The 25,320-nt window shown below is 34.6% G+C and overlaps 1 long non-coding RNA gene across 1 annotated transcript; it reads right to left on the reverse strand.

Annotated features, from left to right (window-relative positions):
* Nucleotides 1-5,178: 5,178 nt before the first annotated feature.
* On the reverse strand, nt 5,179-6,178 carry LOC127151320 (uncharacterized). Its single transcript, XR_007824212.1, has 3 exons — nt 6,011-6,178; nt 5,368-5,593; nt 5,179-5,294 (listed from the first exon to the last, which is right to left on the reverse strand). It is a non-coding gene; the product is annotated as an uncharacterized LOC127151320 (long non-coding RNA).
* Between the last annotated feature and the right edge of the window lie 19,142 nt (nt 6,179-25,320).

Here is a 25,320-nt window from a genome sequence, read left to right on the forward strand (position 1 = left end):
AGAATCAACTTTGAGCGTGTTCTCTTATTTCAGTGAGTTTTATCTGTAACCCATTTTCAATATATTTGCTGGAATTTGCTTTTTCTTCAGGCTTGAATCATGACATCGACTTCGACATCGACCGACGGACCCTTCTACAAGATTAATCCTTCCCATCATTTTTATTCCCTAGTAAGCTGTTTGTCTCATTTGGAAAAGACAACACATAATATTAAGGCCAAACTCAAACCCGATCAATTAGCCTTATTTAGGAAAACAAAGTTTGGGCACTTTTTGGACCTAAATATTGTCTTTAATGGGCCACTCATCCACTACTTACTGTTAAGGGAGGTGGAAGATAAAGGAAAGGATTCTATAAGTTTCTTACTAGGGGGCGTTGTTTGTACTTTCGGTAGGAGAGAGTTTAACATCGTAACTGGACTATGGGGTCCTAAAGAGGACTATATTCAGTTGGTTGGGAATAGTCGACTGTTGGAGAAGTTTTTCAAAGACAAGGAGTGTGTTTACGTTAGCGACTTAGAGGATATATTTTTGGAATACGAGGGTGATGACGATGATATCGTCAAATTAGCTTTAGTCTACTTTATAGAGATATCTTTGTTGGGAAAAGATAGGCGAACCAAAGTGGACATTGGTTTTTTCAAGATTGCTGATGATTGGAATTCATTTAATAATTATGATTGGGGTCGGATTGTTTTTGTACGCACGCTAAGTGCATTGAAAAGAGCCTTGGACAAGCAATATGCCAAGGGAAAGAAGAAATCAACACAGACAAAAAAATATACTATCAATGGATTTCCGCATGCATTACAGGTATGTGACTTCTTACTTCTTACTTCAAAACTTTAAAAAGATCGTTTAGTTATTTGAAACGATCGTTTAGTTATTTTAAACGATCGTTTAGTTATTTAAACGATCGTTTAGTTCTTTTAAACGATCGCTTAGTTGTTGTTTTAACGATCGTTTAGTTATGTTAAACGATCGTATAGTTGTTTTTTAACGATCGTTTAGTTATGTTAAATGATCGTATAGTTGTTTTCAAACGATTGTATAACCACTTGTTTATATATCTATATATATCTTGTGGCACTTTCTAAACTTGTTTGTCAAATGTGGAATAGGTTTGGGCATATGAGTCTATACCAACCATCATTGGATGTGGTGTAGATAAAGTAAACAATCATGCCATACCACGAATGCTGAGGTGGGTGTGCCAACAATCACCAAAGTCCCAAACTATAAGCCAGGTGTTTGACTCGCCAATGGTAAGTAGCAAGCAATAGTAACTTACTTAAGGATCGCGTGATTTTGTGCTTATTTCTTTGTCCTAAATACATTTGCCTTTTTCTATTTGCAGTTTATAATTAAGGCGGTCATTGAGATGACACCTGAAGAGGAGCAATTGAAAATTGCTTAAGGTGAACTTTTTGAAAACTTCCGCTCATCTACCATTATTCAGTCGAAGAATGGTGGTTCAAAAAGAGTACGAGAAGTTGTTAACGATGAAGATGACTTCAAAAAGAGTAAGAAACAGAAGTCCAAGATTAAGATGAAAAAGGCTATTCGAAATCTCCAAGATCGAGTAGCGGTTGTTGAAGGGCAACTTAATACTATAAAATCCGATATTGACGAATTGAAGGGCCTGATGTCAATCATATTGAAGCACATTGGACTTCAAAGAAAGGTTAGGAATGAAACTGTTAAGTGTATTCACGTTAGTTGTTTCATATTTGGTAACCATGTTCTCGCTAATTCATTTTGAGGTTCCATAGGGTGACGAAGGGGACCACAAGGTGTCCGAAGGCTTAGTAGATCATACATTAGAAAGTAAAGATGTGGATAATGCTAAGACCGAAGATGTTGACACAGGCGGTACCCCTAATTGGTTGAGGATGCCAAAGGAGGATGAACACATTGAAGTTAAAAAGAAGGTTTGGTTCCATGTTCATGCTAATATTGATGTTTAATTTCTATCATTATATACACTAATGCATTATGAGCTTCCATAGGGTGACGAAGATGTGTTGGAGAAGAAGGTTGATATTGGTTTAGAGGAGCCAATAGATGTCGTTGACGATGAGGACGTCATAGAGATAGAACCATTTCTCACTCAACGACCACACGTTCGGCCCGCCCGTAGGAAGCGTGCAAGTGTTTACCTATCAACCCCATTCACAACTCTACCTAAACGGTCTCTGACATCAACCACCAGCACCTCTGAGTCTGAAGCAATTGTTTATGATCCTATGCACAAAATACTTGACGTCCATTTAGATAGACTTCGAGCTTGGATTACAGACAAGCGTACAGACGATGAGCTGCGTGAAACCTTTCATGGGAAAAAATCGAAGGCTTTTTCCAGAGACTTGTTTATGTGTCCCCGGTGGTTGTTAGATGAGGTATGGGATTATCTTATCATTTATGCAATTATAATTTTATCATTGTTATGGTTCTATACATTTACTGCTTACTTTTGTTTGTATTAGCATTTGGATGCACTTTTTCTTTTCATTCGCTTGAAGATTAAGGCAGCCGGGATACCTTCTTCTCAGAACTTCACAACTGCAGACACAATCTTTATGGTTTGTAATCGTCTCGTTACTTTATGTATGTATTTGCGTTTGATATTTGTCTTTCGGTCTGATATTTGCGTTTGTATGTTTTTCTTTGCAGCGCATTTTAGTTTCGAAGTGGCCCCTATACAAAGAATGTATTAAAGAGAATCGCCCGTTTGACTGGGACGAAGAGTATAGGTTGGTTGACTATGTTGTCGGGTCAAAAGTGGACTTCTAAGATCCTTGGGCAAGTGTTGATTACGTTTACTCTCCATTCAATGTCCATGGCAACCATTGGGTTCTATTATGCTTGGATTTGGTAAGTTGTCAAGTGAAGGTATGGGATTCGCTTCCGTCACTTACAACTGCCGAAGAGATGACAAACATATTACTGTCCATTCGACAGTTGGTGCCAAAGTTGTTAGATAGTACTGGCTTCTTTGATAGGAGAGGTAGATCATCGACATACAAGGAACCTTGGCCAGTTGTCATTGTTGACTCAATTCCACTTCAACGAAATAATTGTGATTGTGGCGTATTCGCAATTAAGTATTTTGAGTACATAGCTGCTGGTGTTGGTTTAGATACATTATGTCAAGAAAACATGTCATACTTTAGAAAACAATTAGCATTTCAATTATGGACCAACACTCCTATGTATTGAAATATTAACATAAATCACAAGTATCAATTGGCTGTTCGATTATTGTGTATGTTGCATTTCAATTAGTATCAATTAACATTTCAATTAGTAGTATCGATTATTCTCTATGTTGCAAAACTACTTGTAGCTAAACGATCGCTGAATTTTTTTATGATTTTAAGAATATCGTTTAGACTTTACCAAACGATCGTTTAGACTGTACCAAACGATCGTTTAGACTTTACCAAACGATCGTTTAGACTTTACTAAACGATCGCTTAATATTTTGACGTTTATTAAGAAGATCGTTTAGACATCGTTTATTAAGAAGATCGTTTAGACTTTACCAAACGATCGTTTAGACTTTACCAAACGATCGTTTAGACTTTACTAAACGATTGCTTAATATTTTGACGTTTATTAAGAAGATCGTTTAGACATCGTTTATTAAGAAGATCGTTTATACATATGTGCGCGATGAGTATTTCTCTACACGAATATTTTGTGATATGTATCTAAACGAATACAAATATTAACTCAAATATTCTTTCTCAATTTTGGTCGCGTTTAATTGAAAATATCACAAAGTATTTATTTTATAACAAAGTTTAAAATTATAATATGTTATTCTCTCTATAAAAATTACATAAAAAAATTATATAAACGAATACAAATATTAACTGAAAAGTACAAGAACGAATATATATTTTTTTATTTAGCAAAAGTATTTATTGGCCCAAAGTTCCAGCACATATTGTTGTCTAAACAGTTTCATGTTTGGCACAGTTAGACAACCAAGGTCACTAGCAGTTACAAGGCATTCAACAAATTTGGCACAGAAAATTCCACAATCCAATGAACGCCCTTTCTGTAATGTGGCCTTCGATCTGCGTATTGGCCAAGGGCCATATGTGAAACGATCTGAATGGAGGTTGACTCCAATTGCAATCGCGAGTGAGGCGATGCATCGTGCAGGCATTTGAAGAGCTTCATCAACAAGTTTCTGCTCAACATAATTTGGCATTGAGTCAAACACGTAGATCCTGCATTTTCTCATATCAGCTGCAATAGCCAACCAGTGTTCTTTTATGTTGATGCAGGTAATCACGTAGTTGACATCTCCCCACCCTGGTATGTCGTTGTAATCACCAACAGCAGTGTTGAAATAGTATTCGACATCTTTTTCTGTCCATATAGTTAGGTGTGTTGTTGGGTCTGTCCATTCAGCTTTCGTATTATCTGGTGTCACCAGATGAGTATCAAAAATATGGTTCCAAACAATGTAGTCTGGTTTATTGATTCCAAGCTTCAAGAACAAGTCAAAATTTAGTCAGAATATAATGATGCAGTTTAACTTGTATACAAAAAAAAATTAAAGAATAACAACTTACCAGAAAAGAGGAATGTAATATTCTAAAAGAACGCTTGCAATGGTGCTTGAGATGCAACATTTTATTCTGCAAGTGGGATAATAGCAAATCCAATGTCTACAAAGAAAAAATAAACGATCGTTTAATGAATGAAAGGAGAGGATAAGCGATCGCATAAGAAATGTACATGTGATCGTTTACGTAGTAAGCGATCGTGTAATATTAACTTAACGATCGTTTAGTTAATAGAAGCGATCGTTTAGTTAATAGAAGCGATCGTCTATCAAATATAAGCGATCGTTTGGGAAGAGTACTTACGTCTCCATGTACCCATGTGTTTTCTTCAAGCTGTCTGAAAAAGTCTTTCTTTCTGGTTGTGGAGACTACTTTCCTTTCTTCATGGGTTGTTTTTCTTGATCTTTTCCATTGCAAGTATTCCTTCCATAATTTTGGATCCACTTTCCACATCGGATTATATGGATCTACTTCTCTGATTTCCACATCTGGGACAGGTGTTGTAGATACTGATATGATCTGAGCAGATGTTGTGGGTGGATTACCTTGTTCATCTTCATGTTGCACCTCTTTATTTGCTATTTTACATAACTTTCTTCTCTTTATTGGTTTTTCTTCCACATCTTTATCAGGCACAGTTACTGGTTCTTTTTCAACCAAAGTAACTGCTTCATCATTTTTTTTCATCTCAACCTGTTTTTTTGTTGTTTCCTGCAATGTAATCGTATTAAACAAGTAACAAACTATTCATTCAAACGACTACAAATTTGTTGTGTATACATACCAGTTGAGATTCTTCATTTACAATTTGTACAGTTTGATCCATTGGAGCCAATTCACAAAGTGCAAGAGGTTGGCTCACATATGGAAGGGTAGTAATCATCTGTGGCAGGTCTGATTCTTTCTGAATTTGATGACTTAGACTATCCGATATATCTCTTATAGTCATTAGCAAGTCTGCATCCCTACCGTCTATGCTTATATCACTACCACGTTCCTCTTGATGTTCCCTAAACAAAATGAGAAAAAACATGAGAATAAGAAAAAAAAAATACAATTGTTAGGTATTTATAAACTAGTAAACAATGAATGAAATGTTAACCTTTGGGTTTCCTCTTGATGTTTAGTATGTTGTTCTTCAGTAGGTTGTTGTTGAGTATGTTGTTCTTGAACAACATACTCATTGTCATTCTGATCAGTATGATCATTCCCTTGATTTTCAGTTTGATTCTAACAAACAAATAAAAACGAACATAAAATTAAAAAAATAATGTATTGTTAAACCATCGTGTATATAAAAGTAAACGATCGCGTAACTTTGATAAACGATCGTCTATCGAAGTTAAACGATCGAGTAACTTTGATAAACGATCGTCTATCAAAGTTATACGATCGTTTATCTAATGTATGATGAAAACAAATTTTACCTGGACCAATCTCTCCAGCATCTGCTTCATTTCATACAGCTCCAATGACTGCTTTGTGATTGTGTCATCCATCCTACAGACTATAGAAGTCAGTGTGGATAAATCCTTACGAACTTCTTTTATTTCCTTCTTCAGTTTCTTGTAGGATTTTGAATGACTTCGTTCTTCTTTGTCATTCAACTTCTTTGATCTGAAATGTTTCTTCTTGGTGATTGGATGCATTTCAGACTCCTCAGCCACTGTTTGACTTTGTTCCCTTTGGGGTGACAGTTGTTCTCTTTGTGGAGATGAGTCTGATTGCTCCAATGATTTGTTGTTCATTGCTCCAATGGATTCATCCTCCTCCATTTGCATGTTATCATCCCCTCGAATTCGACTCTCCATGAAAGCCTTCTCTTGGGTTGACATCTTGAGTTTAGGTTGAACAACAGTCTGCAATGTAATTGTATTATTGGATTGTGTAATTATATTAAACGATGACTGACAGGTTTTACTTACATTTTTGTTGTCGAATATGTTATTCTGCAGCATTTTGTAAGATGGAGCTTGTGTACAATTCCATCTCAATATCCTAGGGATTAATCCCTTACTGTTTCTTGTGGCCAGGTGCTCATTTGCGGTTGAGAGTACTTCATAAGCCCACACCTACAACATTTAAACAAATATGTTAAACTTTGATGTTCAATTGGCATTTACTTAAAGTGTATGAAGAAATAAAAATCACCTGAAAAGCAAGCACGTAGCCTTTGATGTTATAGTATGACACTGCTTTGGAACTTCGTGTCTTCTTCAGCTCGTATGCTTCTTTTTTGCCTTGGAGACTTGTCTTTAAACTGTTGAGCAGACGAGTGTAGAAGAAAGTTGACCAATCGAAGCTTTTAAATGCTTCTTCATCATCAACTCTTCCCAAAATATCCATGTCAAACTGTGTTTTCTTATCCTTCCCGACCATCACAGTTTCTATAAAGACGGCCAAGGCGACCTTCACAACATCGTCATCATTTGTAAACTCAAAATTCTTGAAAATTTCCTCAATTTCCAAGCATGTTATTACTTTCTTATTTTCTGATCCGAATAGAAGACTTTGTAGTCGCTTGCTATCGCAATCTTTCTCCAATGGGTTGTTTGTTGGCCACAATCCAGTTATGATGTTGAATTCATTTTGGGTAAAACGGACGTTCTTCCCTAAAACCGAGAAACAGATTCCATCTGCGTTACCGTCTTCAGGTATCTGCCTCAGCAAGAAATGATGGATCAACTGGCCGTTGAATACCATGTTCACATTCAGCAATGGACCAAAAATTATTTTTTCGAACATCTGCAGCTGGTCCTTGGTCAGTTTATCCTTAATAAGACTGCCGATCTTGTGCACTTGGCATGACACAGTGGCAGGGAAATACTTTTCGCTAGGTACAGCCATCCTGAAATGAATATAATATATTGAAGACAGAAGTCGAATCCGAAACCCTAAACGCTTCACAATAATAATTTAAGAACACAATGATAGTTTTTGAAGACAGAAGTTGAAACGTTTGAAATATAAACAAAGGAAAAGTGTAACGTTATAGTAGGAAAAGTTCGGGAAAATACCTTTTAACGTTGACGAAAACTATGGACTGAGACAAAAATGGTCTGAGAGAACAATGGACTGAGAGAAAACGAAGGTGTGATCAGTGCGGTTGTGTATTGCGTAGTGACGAAAAACGAAAAGTGAGAAGGCGGAACGTATATATATATCGGTCGTTTTTACCGAAGGGGCAATATTGTAAATTCGCATACTTTTTTTGAAATGTTGAATCGCGGTTGTAAACAATTCGCGGGTGTCTTTCGTTGTTTCAAAAGATCGTTTAGTTTCTGTAAACGATCGTTTAGTTTTTTATAGTCGATCGTTTAGTTAATTTCAAACGATCGATTGGTTGTTTTAAACGATCGTTTAGTTTTGTTCGACCAATCGTTTAGTTTTGTTTAACTGATCGTTTAGTTAATTTCAAGGTATCGATTGGTTGTTTTAAAAGATCGTTTAGTTTTGTTTGACCAATCGTTTAGTTTTGTTTCACTGATCGTTTAGTTGTTTTCCAACGATCGATTGGTTGTTTTAAACGATCGTTTAGTTTTGTTCGACCAATCGATCGTTTAGTTTTGTTTAACCTATCGTTTAGTTATTTTCAAACGATCATTTGGTTGTTGTTAACCGATTGTTTAGTTATTTTTAAACGATCGTTTAGATATTTTTAAACGAACATTTAGTTATTTTTAAACGATCATAAAACCAGTGTTTGTGTTCTTAAATGAATAAGTCAATCGTTATTTTCGTCTTCTTCATCCATTTGGAAGCACAGAAAGTAAGAATGTTGGGACAAATCATTAAGAAAACACATCATTAACAAACATTCATTAATTAGTGTAATACTTAGTACATTGGTAGGGAAATTTCTAATCTTGTATGCTCGACTTGTCGGTATATGAAATTGGATTGGTACACGTTAATCTGTTGTGACCTATTTGTTTACACCGACCACACTTATGCAATTTCGGAGCTTCACCAACACTTGGAATCCTCTTTTTCTTCGGTCGACCAACTCTTTTGACTACTTTTGGAAGTAAAACAGTCATATGTACGTAGTCTTCGCTTGTCTTCCAATCTGACTGATTCCCAACTGGGTAGACGGCCTCCGCATATGCAACCAACAAACATTCATTAGTGTAATAATTAGCACATAAACTATAAACATTTATATTACGAACCCGTGCTGCAGCAATGGCATGTGAGCATGGTAGTTGCTCAGCTTGAAACTCCTTGCAAGTGCATTCTTTAGTCTGAAGGTTTACGACCTCCTCCTTATCTAAATCTTTGACATGAAATTGGTAACAGTCAATTGGGTTGACCTTCATTGTCAAAGCTCCTTCTTGTTTCTTTTGAATAACTAACTCTGCCCATTTGGTCAATGTAGACGTAACTTTAATGCCTTCTTCTCGACGCTCCCAAAACCAACGTTGTAGCAAAGCTCGAACATTTTCAAGGAATGAAGCAATAGGCAAATCTCTAGGTTCTTTCAGTATAGAATTCATGGACTCCGCTATATTTGTTGTCATCATGTTATACCGTCTTCCTGGGCAGTGAACACGAGACCATCGTGCTATTCCAACATCATTTAAATATTTCCCTGAACCATTAGGAAATGAAAGAAGATGTCTCCACGCTTCAACAAACGTTGATTCACGATATGTTCTCGATGCATTATAAAACAAAGTAGCAACCGTGTCATTCTTATATTTATCATGCAAATTTTGACTCAAATGTTGGACACAAAGGCCGTGGAATGCAGAGGGGAAAACTGATGAAATACCCTTGGCGAAGCATGTTTTCCGATCTGTCACAAAGCCTAGATTAGGCACCTCCCCTATTGTACCTTTCAATTTTTCTAAGAACCACTGTATTGAGTCATCTGTTTCTCTATCAACTACTCCAAAGGCTAGAGGATAGATCTGATTGTTACCATCTAAACAAACGGCCACTATCAACTGACCCCGATATTTGTTCTTAAGAAATGTTCCGTCCATGACTATGACCGGTCTAATGCAATTTAAGAATCCTCTAACACATGCACCAACAGCCATAAAAAGATATTTAAAGAAACGATCATCTTCGAGTTCCATGTGAAATATTGTACCTGAATTTGTAAATTTGAGTGCTTCACCATATCTACGCAAAAGATTATATGACTCTTCAGGAGACCCTCGCACTCGTTCATATGCATTTTCTCTGGCACGCCATGCTTTCTCATAACTCATATTTATGCCATAGTCTTGCCTCATGTCTTCTATGATATCACGTGGTTTGTATATGCGACCGGGTCCCTTGAATTTGGACTTTATTAATTCTCCAACAACCCAAGATTTTGCTTGCCTATGGTCACGATTCAAAAACTCAAGAGAACATGAATGAACTTTCACATACTTTTTAATCTTGAATATATTTGAATCCTTCAGTCTAACCGCTCGCAATCTCCAACCACACTTGTTGTCGATGCATCTAACGAAAAGAACCTCTTTTGTAGACTTTTTTACTACAAACTGAAAAAAAAATTTCATTGCCAACACACTTAATCTCATTGACAAATCTCTCTTGCAAAAAAATATTTGTCCTACATCCAACTCTTCACTTGTAGAGCTTTCTTCCGACCAGCCACTTCCTTTTGTCTTCAACTTCCGACTAGAGGACCTGTAGTCAACTTTACCTTTTCCTTTGCAATCTTTTGTAGGAGCATCTCTTTGTTCTGGGATGTCAAACAATTCATTGTACATCTCAACTGACTCCAATGTAAAAGTATCATCTATTGAATGATATGACTCATATGATTCCCATATAGCCGAATTGGTCCCTATCATGTTATGACACAAGCCACCCTCAACTTCACCAATATCAACTTCATTCTCATCTAATCTATCCATTCCAATTGGAGGAGGATGAGGGTTTAAATTTTGAACTTGGTTGCTCCCAGATACTGAATTGTAATCTTTGTTTAACACTTTCATGCTTCGATTGCTTGTAGGCTCAAACGATAGGTATAGGGGGACCTCCAATGGATTTTCACTAAGAATATAAAACTTCAAATCACGGTCATTGCTTAACTCAAATGGAGGAGCTTCCTTTTCCCCTTTGATCTCATATATACATCTTATCTTTATGTCGAACTTTGTAGGGTCAACTTCTGCAAGGTCATATAGTTCAGACTGTAAATCTTTGTGTGTTATTTCTTTAGGGACAACAATGCCTTTTAACACTCCTCCTTCATATTTTCTTCGTCCCTCATCCCATTCACCACCGTGACGCACTAAAATCCGAACATGTGCCATCCTTAAACTACCTTAAGTACTTTTGTATCTTCAAAAATTGATTTGAACTTAAGAACCTACAAAATGCGTGCAAGATGTAAAGAAATGAATTAGGAGGTGTACCAATTTGATTTTGAAATAAATAGTGGAAGTTTGGAACGTGCGAGATGTGTGCGAGATACGTGCGAGATGTGTGCGAGATACGTGCGAGATAAAGCATGAGGGCCTAAGAGAGTTACTAAACATGCAAAGAATAGCTCTAAATGGATTAGGAGGTGTACCAAGTTGATTTTGAAATAAATAGTGAAAGTTCGGAACGTGCGAGATACGTGCGAGATACGTGCGAGATAAAGCATGAGGGCCTAAGAGAGTTACTAAACATGCAAAGAATAGCTCTAAATGGATTAGGAGGTGTACCAAGTTGATTTTGAAATAAATAGTGAAAGTTTGGAACGTGCGAGATACGTGCGAGATAGGTGCGAGATAAAAAAAAACGTGCGAGATAAAAAAAAAAACCTTCATTCCTTCTATTCCTATTGCTTACTCCTCCTCTATTTGATCCAACTAAATCCTCATCCTCTAGTTCAATTCATTTTTCACTACCCATTGAACATTGAACTTTCTAAGAACCTAAAACCAAAATTTGACTAAACTAATTTACGGCAAATAAGTCCAATTCCAAAAACCAGACAATTACGGATGAAAATAGCACCAAATACCCTAACAAACATTTACTTACAGCAGATAAATTGAAAATCGGTTAGACATGAAACTCACCTAAATAAGACGCTCGAAGTTGATTGAATGGTCCGAATAGGAGCGACGAAATGCACTGGACAACGACCGACGAAGGGCAAGCGACGAAGGGCAAACGACGATGGGCAAGCGACGATGGGCAAGTGACGATGGGCAAGTGACGATGGCCGGAGTAGGTTCAGGTGTTCTACACGAAAGAAAAGAGAAGGGAAAGGGAACTATACGCGAAAGAGAAGGAATCGATGGTGGAGAGAAGGGAAAGCAACGTGGAAGAGGGAAAGGAAAGGAAGGGCATTTTTGTCTATTGACACCCAAATTGTCCTAAAAGTCTTTCTTTTGAAAACTTGTCCCAAAATTCATTTAAATCTCTTTTTTTAACCTATTTTTGGCAATTTCCCAAAATTCTTCTATTTCTTTCCAGACAAATAGACCATACGAGAGCCACCATAATATTGAATGCAATGATACATTTTTTGTCTCTGTTCTCCGATTGATAATGAAGGATATGAGGGAGCTGAGCTTGTCAAAGCTCCCATTTATTCTTAGAATATCATTTGTTTTGTACCGAAGATGGGATGTTGTTTTACAGGAGAGGAAGAATTTGCTACCCGTCTTGCTTTCTTTTCTGCACACTACGCACCAATTTGGATTCAAACACAAAGATTTCATCCTCGTCTAGATGTTATCATTGGTTAACAGGCCATCATTGATCAAAGTCCAAAGGAAGATTTTGCATTTTTTGGGAATGTTTGTTTTCCAAAGGTTTCTGAAGGCTTGTGCGTTTGTGTTTTGAGGATGGGCTGACTGATGCATGCTCAATGCAACTTCCACTGATCGAACAGAGAAGCTTTGATTGCAATTTAGCTTTCATAACGGTGTATCTCTGCCACTTTGTTCCAAAGAGCTAGGTAGACATGATTTGATCTCCCTCCAACATTCCTGTTCCCTGTCGTTGAGATGTCTTTTTGGATTTCAATCCCAATCCTTTGTTTTTTCATTCCACATATCTTTGATGGATTCTTTTTTTAATTTGGAAAGAACATAAAGCCTAGGGAATCTGATTTTTAGAGCATCATTAGAATTCCCATCCTAATAATTTTAAAAACTATAAGTGTTTGAAAATTACTTTTTATTTTGTTTGAATTTTGAAAACGTTTTAAAAATTTGGATAACTAAAAAAAGATGTGTTCATTGTGTTAGTGTTAGAATTGATGGTGTGTTGTATTCCCTCGTGAATGGTTGCATCACTTTATGAGAATAACCAAATTAAGGAAAATGCACCCCTATTTGAATGACCAAGAGTCTTTAAATGTTATCTTCAATGTGTGTGATAGTAACACTTTTTCATAATCTTTTGAATTTTCCAAAAAGTATCTCTTCTTTTACAAAATTGTTGAAATTTGGTACATTCACAAATTTTGGTTCGTTAATCTTCTAGACGCAGTGCTACTTCTAAAAGAAATGTGATATGTTCTATTCTGTGAGCCAAATTCTCGTGAAATTCAAGCACTGGGATGAATAAAATTGTGTCTTAAGCATACAATGTGAATTCGTTGAATCGGACTCAAATCTTTTAACTTTATTTTGAAATCTTGCCAAATTAAGTTTCATGTCTTGTGGAGTTGAAAGGTTTGTGAATCTTTAGATTTAATTTCATATGTATTGTTGGTCTATTCTTTTTTATATAATTAATCTTGCCAGATCTGGTGTTTTATAATTTTCTTTTATCATTTTTATAATCCTTTTGTAATATAATTTTATTTCAACTATAAAAAGAGAATCTCGGCACAATCTTTACTCTTTATATTTACATTTTGTAATGATGAATAATGATGTGTTTGTTTAGGTTAGCTAATATTTTTGGACGCCCATAAAAATGAAAATCTATTGCGTGTGAGTCAGTGACCTTCGGTTATAAAAATATTGGATCTTCTTCTACTTTTCACTTTGCTCAGGTGTTTTATTTTATAAGTTTCAAAGCTCTCCTTTTGTTTTGATTTTAACTTTGTTGATTGAATATGCGCACTGTACTGAATACGTTTCATTTTATAAGTTTTTATTATTGGTGGCTGTTTTGATTCCACTGTGTGATCATGTGGGTGATCTGACTTTAGTTTTTCTATTTTAATAGACTATGGAGAGCAGTAGTAGACAACATAATCAAACTAGTTCTCATCCTAGCCGTAACTCCAGTCCTAATCCTAATTCTAATCATCCCCCTCCTCCTCCAACTAATAACGCAACATAAATTGTGAGTTCGAGTAAACCACTACAACATAATAAGAAAAGACGACCTAAAGTGTCACATTCCCACCCACCCCCCAACCATCTGCTCTTAGCTCAAAAGATGGTGTGAAGTCGACAAACATCGTCTTCCATTGACCTAAACAATCTACAAGCGAAAAACAAGAACAGTTAAATTACCAAAAACAAGAGGGATGAATAAGATGTCTTTGTTTAAATTGTGTGTACATCAATTGAAATGGATTAGATGTCGTAGAACGTCATTTGTATAAATATGGTATGTCTCTGACTTATAGGCGGTGGATATTCCATGGAGATACTGTTGATCTTTCTCCATTTTTTAGATCTAATTCAAGGTTTCTAGGTGCAACATTTTCCAATTCATGATCTTCGTGGGCCAATGTTTGAAGAAACTAAAAGAGAATCAAACGAATATGAGTCCTATAGAATAAGTGGAATTTTTTCTAAAGTAGAAAAGCAGTTATATCCAGGATGTCTAAATTTCACTTCGTTTAATTTTTTAGTGAAACTTATGTACATTAAGGTGCTTACCCATTTGAGTGACAAATCCTTTGATATGTTGCTTAAATTATTAAATGAAGTGTTTTTCGATTGTATGAAACTACATGCCTCCTACTATGAAGCTAAAAGAAGACTACGTGACCTAGGGATGAGATTGTTCATCACTTGACAAATATTTTGCAAATTTGATGTGCTTTATTTTGGAAAGATTGTTCATCACTTGACAAATATTCGCATTGTGGAGAGTCTAGATATAGGTTGAATGATACAAAGGAAAAATAAATTCCACATAAAGTGTTGAGATATTTTTACTAAAGGTAAGGTCAAAAAGATTATTTCTTTCAAAACATACCACACAAGATATGAGCTGGTACAAAGATAAGAGGTGTGAAATTGAAGGCATACTTTGACATTTTGCTGATGTTGAGGGTTGGAAACATTTTGTTGAGAAGTATCCTTATTTTGCTTCAAATGCTTGAATTGTCAGATTAGCACTTTCTTTTGATGAGTTTAATCCATTTGGAAACATGAGTACATCATACAACATGTGGCCAATTATACTCATTCCATACAACTTGCCTCCTTGGAAGTGTATGGAAGCACCATTCACTTTTCTATCTTTACTCATCCCTAGTCGAAGGTCTCCTGGTAAAGAAATTGATATTTACTTACAACCATTGATAGATGAGTTAAATGAGCTATGGTGGATGGAATTGAAACCTACGATAGTTTTACTACTTCTTTCTTCCAACATCGTGCCGCACTATTGTGGACAATAAATGATTTTCTAGCTTATGACAATTTATCTGGTTGGAGGACAAAAAGTTATAAAGCATGCCCAATTTGTAATATTGATACAAGCTCAATGGGACTAAAGAGCAAAATTTGTTATATAGGACATCATCGATATCTATCTCTAACACATAAATGGACAAGAAATGCAACATATTATAAATGGCGTAGAAGTATGCAACATGATGAAAAACAAGAAATGCGAGAAACTTTGAATATTTTATCTGAACAAGATATTATAAATCAACTAAATTCTATAAGTTTTCCTATGTTTAGCAAAAATCTTACAAGGCGTGATATTAAAAGAAAAAGGACAAATGGTGAGCACAATTGAACTAAAAGAAGCATTCTTTTTAATCTTCCTTATTGACAAAATCATAAAATACGTCATAAACTCGACATAATGCATATTGAGAAAAATATTTGTAATAACTTGGTGGATAAGATATTGAACATCGATGGAAAGACTAAAGACACCATTAAAGCTCGTAAGGATCTAGCTAACTTGAAAATAAGAAAGGAGCTTCATATACAAGATATTGGAAATAGACGTGTGGAGCCTCATGCTTCCTACACGTTAACTGTTGTTGAAAAAGTGGACTTTTGTATGTTCTTAAAGTCTGTGAAGTTTCTAGATGGTTTTTCTTTCAACATATCTTATTCTGTTAATTTGAAGGAAGGAAAATATCTCGTTTAAAGAGCCATGACTGTCATGTTTTATTACAATGAGTTCCCCCAATCAACATTCGATCATATCTACGTAAGGACATTTTTAGTACTATCTCGGAGTTGTCAAATTTCTTCCATGCTCTATATGAAAAACTTTAAGCATATTAGTACTAGATAAAATACAAGATGATGTAGTACTCATATTATTTAAGTTAGAAAAGATCTTCCTACTAACTTTTTTTGACACGATGGTCCATTTAGCTGTCCATTTTTCGTAGGAAGCAAGAATTGTTGGACTTGTTGAATATAGTTGGATGTACCCAATTGGAAGATATGTGAATTCTTTATTGCTATCACTTTTATGATGTAGGATTCCAACACATGTAATTTGGATAATATGTCTCAGGAGTTTTCGAAATTTGAAACAATATGTTAGAAACAAAGCCCAACTTGAGGGTTTAATTGCAGAAGCTTATGTCATAAATGAATCCTTCAATTTTTGTTCTATGTATTTACGTGGCATTGAAACAAGGTTTAATAAAAGGGATCAAAATAATGATAACATTTATCAGCAATTGTGGTTTATCAATTTTTTGTGAAGACATAAGATGGTTAGTTGGTGCCCTATTTTGACAACTGACAATTGATGAGATAGAGAAATTACATTGGTATATTCTAAAGAACTGTGATGAAGTGGAACCTTATCTCCAATATGTATCATTTTGCTTATATTCATTTTTAATATTTTAGATATGAATAAAAAGTCAAGAACTTGCAAAACATAGGGAGCATATGAGAATTTTTTAGTCGAGTAATGGACTATTGTGATTTGGATAAGAGACAACAATTAAAATTCCCTACTTGGTTCAAAACAAAGGCATGTCATTTTTTGTGGTCGAACCTTCTGTTATACAATTGTTTTATTACATTTAAGCATTGCCTTTGTGATTTGGGCTAAAGGTTAATTGTGATAAATTCATATCCGATGATTTGTATGCTATTGTCTGTGGTCTGAATGACTGTGCTCACTCTTATTGTGGATATATAGCAAATGGAGTTTAATTTCACATTAAAGATTGTAATAGTCATCGGACCACTCAGAATAGTGGAGTAATTGTTCTAGGTGATGATGAAGCATGACAAATCTTTTTCCATGGTGAACTACATAAATTTATAAGGTCAGAATACATTTGCATGTAGGCAGTTGCGCTTTTTAGGTGTGAATGGTAAGATTATAGTTCGAGGAAGAATAAAATTAAGAGAAATTGTATTGGGTGGCACAATAAAAATCTAATTTAGCAATATTAGCACTAACCTTTTCAATCTTGCAAATATAGCAACTTTTTAACTTTGGTTGATATTTCTTATTTTAATTTTTTCATTATTTCAAAATTGCCCTTCTCTGATGTTTTCTCTTCCTCTTTCGTTTTTCTTTATTGTTCTCCTTCATTTTTTGTTTTTTTTCTTCTCTTCTTTATCGTTCTTCTTCACTATTTCTCCTATTCATCTACTTCTCTTCTCCTCGTCTTCTTTTGCTTCTTTTCCATCGTTCTTTTCCATCGTCCTTCTCTTCTCTCTTCAGTTTCGTTCTTTTAGATTTCTCCCTCTTCGTTGGCTTTTTTTTTTTTTATCATCTTCTCCTCGTCTTCTTCTCATATTCTCCTTATTTTTTCTTCAGGGAAAACAAGAATTATGTATATAGTTCTTCCCCTTTTTTTAAGCCCTAATATTATTTCTGTGAATTGCTCATATATTATTTATTAAAATTCGGGCTACGATTTGTTCTTCCTCATCTCTTTTTATTTGTTCTTTTATTTGTTCCTAATATCTTTTATCGAAAGGAACTTCAAAGATCAGTTGGTTTTATTTAGTTATGTTCGATTCTGTTTTTTTTAATTTGTATCAATTTTTTTATATCAGCGGTATGATATACTTATATTATATGTATTAGTTGACTGATATACTTATTACGTGTTTTTTATTTTCCCAAAATTGTTGCAGTTCATTGTAGTTATGGTTAAATTGGCAGTAATTGTTTTTCAAAGTGGTCAATGGGATGAGCAATATTACTACGTGGATTACAAAACAAATTGTGTTTTGGTTGATGGAGTGATATCATCATTTGATTCTTTTGTGAACTTGATTATACTGAAATTCAGGTTTAGTCATGTATTTAACTTTCAGTTTTAATTTGTTGACTATAGGCGATAATGATGTTCAGCATGTTATTAAGATTGTAAACATACAATAACAACTGTGACAATACGTAAAGTGTATCATGGTTAGTGCATCAAGTGTATTTAATTAATTGAGTGTATCAATAGTTTCGCAAGTGTATCAACAACATATCAAGTGTTTCAAACTAATAATATGTATCAATGAAGTTTAGCAAGTGATTAAGTGTATTATATCTATTAAATGTATTAGCAAACAAACAAGTGTATCAACGATATATAAAGTGTATCATTCTTAGTGCATCAAGTGTATTTAATTGATTGAGTATATCAATAGTTGAGCAAGTGTATCAACAACATATCAAGTGTTTCAAACTAATAATATGTATCAATGAAGTTTAGCAAGTGATTAACTGTATTAAATTTATCAAGTGTATCAGGAAACAATAACAAGTGTATCAACGATATATAAAGTGTATCATTCTTAGTTCTTCAAGTGTATTTAATTGATTGAGTGTATCAACAACATATCAAGTGCTTTAAACTAATATGTATCAGTGAAGTATTAGAGAGTAAAAAAAAAGTGTATAAGGAGTACATCAGCAAAACAAATAAGGTGTATCAACGGTATATATTGGTGTATCAACCGTATATATTGGTGTATCAACCATATATATTGGTATTAGTAATGATTGAAGGGTAGCTTCATAATTTCGTATTTTTATAATGCGGGTTGGGCTTCAATTTTGCTATTTTTGCAAATGTAAAAATGATGTGCTATAGACCTAATTTATCATACTATAATTATCATATTTGCAAGAGCCCCTAAAATTAACATAGTTGATGGCTTTATATTAGTAAACACTTGTAATTCATGGTACAAAGACTATCCTTTCATCCTTGTAATTTTAGCAACGCAAGTTTTTTTACTTAGATGATTACAAACTTGGTCGAGATCGAAAAATAATTCAACAAATTCAACCAAGATATGAGTGGGATAATCCAAAAATCAAACGTAATGAAATAGAAGTAACATCGGATGAAACCATATCCACATGTTATCCTCGAGTTGAAGATAACATAGATTCAGAGACTTTTATTAGAGACGATGTTGAACCTTCAATAATTGGAGAACAATAAGATAGTACTGCACAAAGTAATAAAGAAGCATCAACCGATGAAGCATTGGTTGATGAAGAAGATTTTGATTCGGATAATCCTAGCTATGAGCCAATGAGTGATGAAGGTTGTGATTGTTAGTGACTTATAATCATACTACTAAGGTTATACATAACTACCTATGGTTTCATTTATGCATATATTTGAATTGTCTATTACTTGTTCATTTACTTTTATGTTCATAGTTATATTTATAATAACTATAGTTATATTTATGCATCAAAACATTTGTAGGATGTCGTCAAGAAATCTTGGATAGGGAAATCATAGTAGGTCATCTTCAAATGTGAACCAAGCAAACAATACTAATGAAGATTGGTGAACAAGAAGTGGTGTCCATAAATCCAGATATTGAAAGTATGTGATCATTTCTATGTCAAATCTTATAGTTTTCATATAACGTTAGATGTATTAATATTAACATTTCTCATGTAGGTTCTAGTACAAAAATAAAAGGTCGAGGAGCGACTAGTATAGATACAAGTTATTATAGCTTTTTAGGTATAATAATGATACCAAAATGGGTGGTAACCATGTCAAAACGCATAAATTTTGTTGTAAATTCTTAAGTATGTTGAAATACACTCTACATAAGTTATCATGTTTGTTTTACCTTCTTTTCAGTATCATGACAAAATTATGAATAAAGGAAGAGACTAGTGAATCGCAGAGGAATTCGTGCAAAGGCTATGTAAAAAGACCTTGTCTAGTAAGTACGATTTCTAAGTGAGATCCACATCAGCACACGAGGAAGTTTCACTAGAAGACAAGAATGATAGTTGGAGTTGATGTGACTTGACAAACACTGCATTTAACGCTGATATGTTTAGAGAGATAAAAGTTTCTTGCCAAAAGTTGCATATAAAAAGGACTCTTCACTACAGAGCAAAGTGGTTGGGACCGGCTTTGAGAGGGTCAAATATCTGTATGGATCGGTCCAAACCCTAGAGAGTGAAGGAGAGGAGTAGCATTTCCACCATCTATACAAGGTTTTCTTCTTCTTCTCCAGCTAGTCTGTGAGTGAGAGCTTAGGACAGAGCAAAGAAGATTCCATCACTTCCATTTCCCCTATTAAAGTCATTCTCTTTACTTTCATTTTTCCATTTCTTTGTAATGTATGTGTTCGTTTTGTACAGTGGCCTAAGACTTATATTCTTTAATACATTACATGTTTATACTTTTTTAATTCATCATTTCTTCACTATTCATCTGTCAATGTGTTATCTGTGGTATAGTCTTGTGATAAGTTCTTGACAAGAAGCTTAGCTTATAAAGCTTATCGCATTAGTTGAGCTATAATCATCATTTGGCCAGTGTATATCGACAACTACTAGAGAGAGTAAGTAGGAAGGACATGACTAACATGCACCAGGAGAAGTTAGAAGACGAAGTTCACTTTGACAAGATAACTTTCAGCATTTAAGTCTGAAAAGGAGAACAAGTGTTGCATTTGGCGTCGAGAGGTTGTCATTCTTAAAACAGATCAAGTGCTATAAGTGTTGTAAGTAAACCCTTCTAGAAAGGTTTCTCTTAACCAATCTTTACTATTTGCATCTCGAAAGATGAGCAAGTGTGGTGTTTAAGGTACGGAGAGGTGTCTGCCTTAATCATTAGCTAGTTAGCTAATCTCCATCATATCAAGGCTACCACATTGCTTAATTGCCTAAGTAATGCATAAATCTTCTTTCACTCTTTCTTTAACACAAGTTAGTTCACATTTCCATCTCGTCACCATTCTATTTCCCCTTTTACAGATTCTCTAGTGTAGATAATAGATATAGTTTAGACTTACACTTTACCATACTATATAGATAGTAATGTATATCACCTAAATGAAGAGCCTTAGAAGTAAGCTGTGATATCAATTCTCTGTGTTCGATCTTGGATTACCCAGGTAACCTATTGTTTCGCTTATAATTGGTCAAGCAATAGGAAAACTTGTACTCAACGATGACTTAATAAGTACGCAATGAAGAGAGACATGGGGAGCATATGACAAGCAATCATCATGACTAATGACTCACCACATAGAATTAGATGTAGACATACATAACACTTTCCCCTAAGTCTGAACGAGAAACCAACCAAAGTAAGTTTTTTCCATCATTGTCAGGGAGCTGATATTTTTCTAAACTTATAGATAGGATTTTACCTTGATTTTGGGTAAAACACTTGATTCATGTGAATCATGCATTTAGTCAAAGAATGCATGAAGAGGTCCGTGGTTAGAGTAATCTGTGATTGCATGGACTAGCCCCAGGCATGAGTGCATCTTTCGGTAAGTAACAAGAGGAAAATAGACGAATGCATGTAATCACAAATGAAGCTGAGAACCTCAAACGCCTGAATTCTTGAATGACTAATCTATCGAATTTAAGAAACCTTATGGAGATGTCAAAGAAAGTGTCCACACAACAAGTTTAGTAAGATCATTTGTCTTAACTGACTATGCAATAGAAGGACCAAAAAAGATCATTTGAACACTGCTATAAATGGTTGGAAGAAGACTTATTGTGATTAACAATCATGATGCAAAGAGTCATGTAACAAATGATCAAGAAAGTTCAAGAGAAAACAATGCAGCTAGGATGACTATATGGAGCATTACACGATGAGATCACAGTTTTCCTTGCTAAAGACCCTGAACACAAGGATGCTTTTATAACGTATAAATTTTTTCTATCTTCAATACAACTTACATCCGTAAATTTTGTATATTAATTTATGTATAGCATGCTCATAATTGTCTTATACTTGTAATTATGTCATAGTTTTAATCTAGTTAGCCATTTAGAGTAGCATTTTCAACATGTTAAGGAAAGCGAGTTGTATCACGTCATCATTAGGTGAGTTGAATGGGGTTTTAGGCAATGAAACTGCTTTGCGAGATGGATTTCATAGCAAAATGCACTAGGCGTTTTGGCCTTCTCGTAAAGTGTACTGAGCAGAGGAGAAGTCATATTGATAGGGTTTCGAGGAATGCTAACAGTCGCATTTCGAAATATGAATTTAAAAGTAATGATTACGCTATGCACAAAAACTTAAACGTCGTGTTGGAACGGTCATTTCACATTTATAATTTGTGATGTTAATCACTTGGTTAGCCGAACTGTAAAACCAATATATTCTTTGAATTTTTTAAAAAAGGAATAAAAGAAAATGGAAATTTGGTATATATGTATATATTTATATATATATATATATATATATATATATATATATATATATATATATATATATAAGTATAAGTATTTATTTTTATAAAAAGAAAAGAGAAAAGAAGAGATAAAAGGGGAAGTGGAATTAAAGGAAGAAGAAAAGAGAGTTAAGGAAAAAAAAAACAACAAACTGTGCATTTTGTTTTGTTTAGCCACCGCCAAACTTTTTCTTAAAAAGTTCTCATCCATCTTCCATTTTTCCTTCTTCAAATTACAGAGAAAATTTAAGAGAGAGTTTGAAAGGAAGAAGAAGAGGAATTTTACTAGAGTTTTAAGGTTGAAGAAGAGAAGGAGAACTCAAGCAAAGTGTATCCATTCTGCACATCACTGGTTTTTAATTTGGTTTGAACTCTTCAAAAGGAATTAAGAGGTGAGGTTTACATTTACTTATATTTGACTCATTTGTAAACAAGTTTTATGAAGAAAGTTGGAGCAAATTATAATGTTCATTAGGTGCTTTTTGACAAAGAAAACAAGGCAGCTGGTTTTCACGCGAAATCAAGAGTTCTCTAGTTTTTCTTATATTGCAGAGTGTACCGGTGGAGTTAGGATCTCTATTTAGTATGGTTGGAAATATTATTCAATTTACTACAACTTTCATGAAGAAATTGTGAATAAAAAATGACTAAAAATAAGTTAAATTGTAGGGACAAGTTAAAGAGGTCGTGTGCGCGCGATTCTTGAAGTTTTTCTGTTTCGAGGATTATCTGGGTTTATTTACAGAGAATCAAATTTACATGTCTTCAGGTAAGTTTTAAATGACCTCAAAATGAAGAATTTTATATAAATAAATCTCATTTTGGTTAAGTATTGGAAGAGTTATGATCATTTGAATATCATGCAGAGAATGTGGAAATTCTAAGGAGTGTGTAAAGTTGGTTTATTGTTTTTTTTTCCTTAAAGATAGACTTCCTTAGCATTTTCCTTAGTGAACCATGTTAAGCATAAAATTTGAAGATCATAATATTTAGGTTTCCAAACTCGGTTCTGGTTGTTTGACAGGCCAAGAGGAAATAGATCGAATTTACACGTCGGGAAACTAGTATAAGATCGTGAGTGACCAAACCCAGTTTTTAAAAATATTTTCTTTCTCCTAAATATTAATTATGATTTACTGATCTACAAGTTTATTTACAAAGAATTGAAAATTATTTGAATTCCATGATTATTTTCAAGTATGAGTTTCGAGACTAGATTTCTTAATGAAAATTTATGTTAACACGTGATTATCGAATGTCTGGAAATTATTTGAACCACTGTGTTTCAAATAAAGCATGAGCTACCAAGTTTTATTTTAAGAACTACAGCTTTTCACGAATAATCTAAGTAAGCTTGAGTCTTACGAAAGATAAGATAGCAGACATGTTTTAAATGTTTTCGTATGATTTTTCTGATATTTCCAGTAACTACATGACTGAAGTGTTGAGCCCGAGGCTATATGGTACCGTGTGCACACTGGTTAGATTCCGTTGTTGACGTTGGGTGTACTCCGTAACAACGATGCTATCGTAAGTGTTGGACGGGCCCCACTACCACAAAGACAATGGGAGTGCTGGGTGGGTCCCACTACATCATAGAGCTTGTAAACGTTGTTGTACTTATTGTACCTTACACAACGTAGATTTGTCATGTTAGTTAAAATATTATGATATACTTAATATGCCTTGTTAGATTTCAATAAAATATATACTAAGTAATTTAAGGAAGTTATTCTTACTATTATATGTCTATGTTTACGATTTGTATCAACAAATCTATAATTGTAAGCTTTCACGTGGTCTAACTTTTAAATTTCTAGCTTTAAACTGAGTCACTCACTGAGCTTTATAGTTTATCCTTCCAAAATGTTTTACATACTTTTCCAAGTAGAGATCGAGTTCCCGGTGCCTGAGAAACTACCTTAGTCTGCTGAAGCTTCGATATCGATTTTCAGTACGTGATTAGAGTTGTGCATAGAGTCTGCTGTGTTACGATGCATATACATCTTTGTATGATATAGATACTCCGCAGTTTATGTAAGTTTTAGGAGCTGCGGTTGTATAAACCTTTGTTGGTTATATTTTGGTTAAGGTGTCTTTAGGTTTACTTGTGAAATCAGTTATTTCCGAGATACACTTCATGTATGTGTATGACTAGCCTAGGATCCGCTGTGTTTTGTTGCATGTATAATAGTTTATATACTAGATTGACAAGTTTATCACATTAAAGATTTAAGTGGAGTCGACAGATACATGTAATGAAAAGCGTGTCCGTCGGCTTCACACCGTCTTTCGATCTAAGCTAGCAGGTACTCCGGGAGGGAGTGTGACACGAACCCTAACAACAGTTAAGCATCTTTAAAAATCGTCTTTCAATCCTTTCCAAACTCTCACAACTTATACTCTCTAAAGAATTCCCAAGTTTTCTACATCCTCCCAATCACCATCTTCGGCATACACAGTAAACCTCCTTTTCCCTTCTCAGTTCACTTCATTTTCCTCTATCCCCATCAAAGCCTTAACTGAAGCTCTCAAGAAATTCCAAGTAATCACATCAAAGCCAAGCCAATCCAGTGAATAAATTGAAGAAATCCAGTCCGACGGTCTTGTGTCGTAGCAAAGCAAGAGAAAGAAACAAAAAAAAGGCATTGAAGACTATAGCTATCAATGGAGTCGAAATTCAGTTGCCTGAGGATAAACTTGGCGAGTTGTTAACATAAACTCCATTGAGACAATGAAAGAATGGGAAGAAAGAGAATAGAAAGAAATGTTGAGAATGGAAGAAGAGAAAAGAGAGAAGGAAAGGTTGAGGAAGAAAGAGGAAGAAGAAAACAAGAAAAAGGAAAGAGAAGAGATGAAGCTAGGTGAGGAGAGGAAAAAGCAAGGGACGAACATGAGAAAGAAATAGAAGCCTTATCGCCCATGGTGGAAACTAGATTCGA

Source organism: Cucumis melo, chromosome 10 (assembly GCF_025177605.1).
Source record: "Cucumis melo cultivar AY chromosome 10, USDA_Cmelo_AY_1.0, whole genome shotgun sequence".
Taxonomy (NCBI): Eukaryota; Viridiplantae; Streptophyta; class Magnoliopsida; order Cucurbitales; family Cucurbitaceae; genus Cucumis; species Cucumis melo.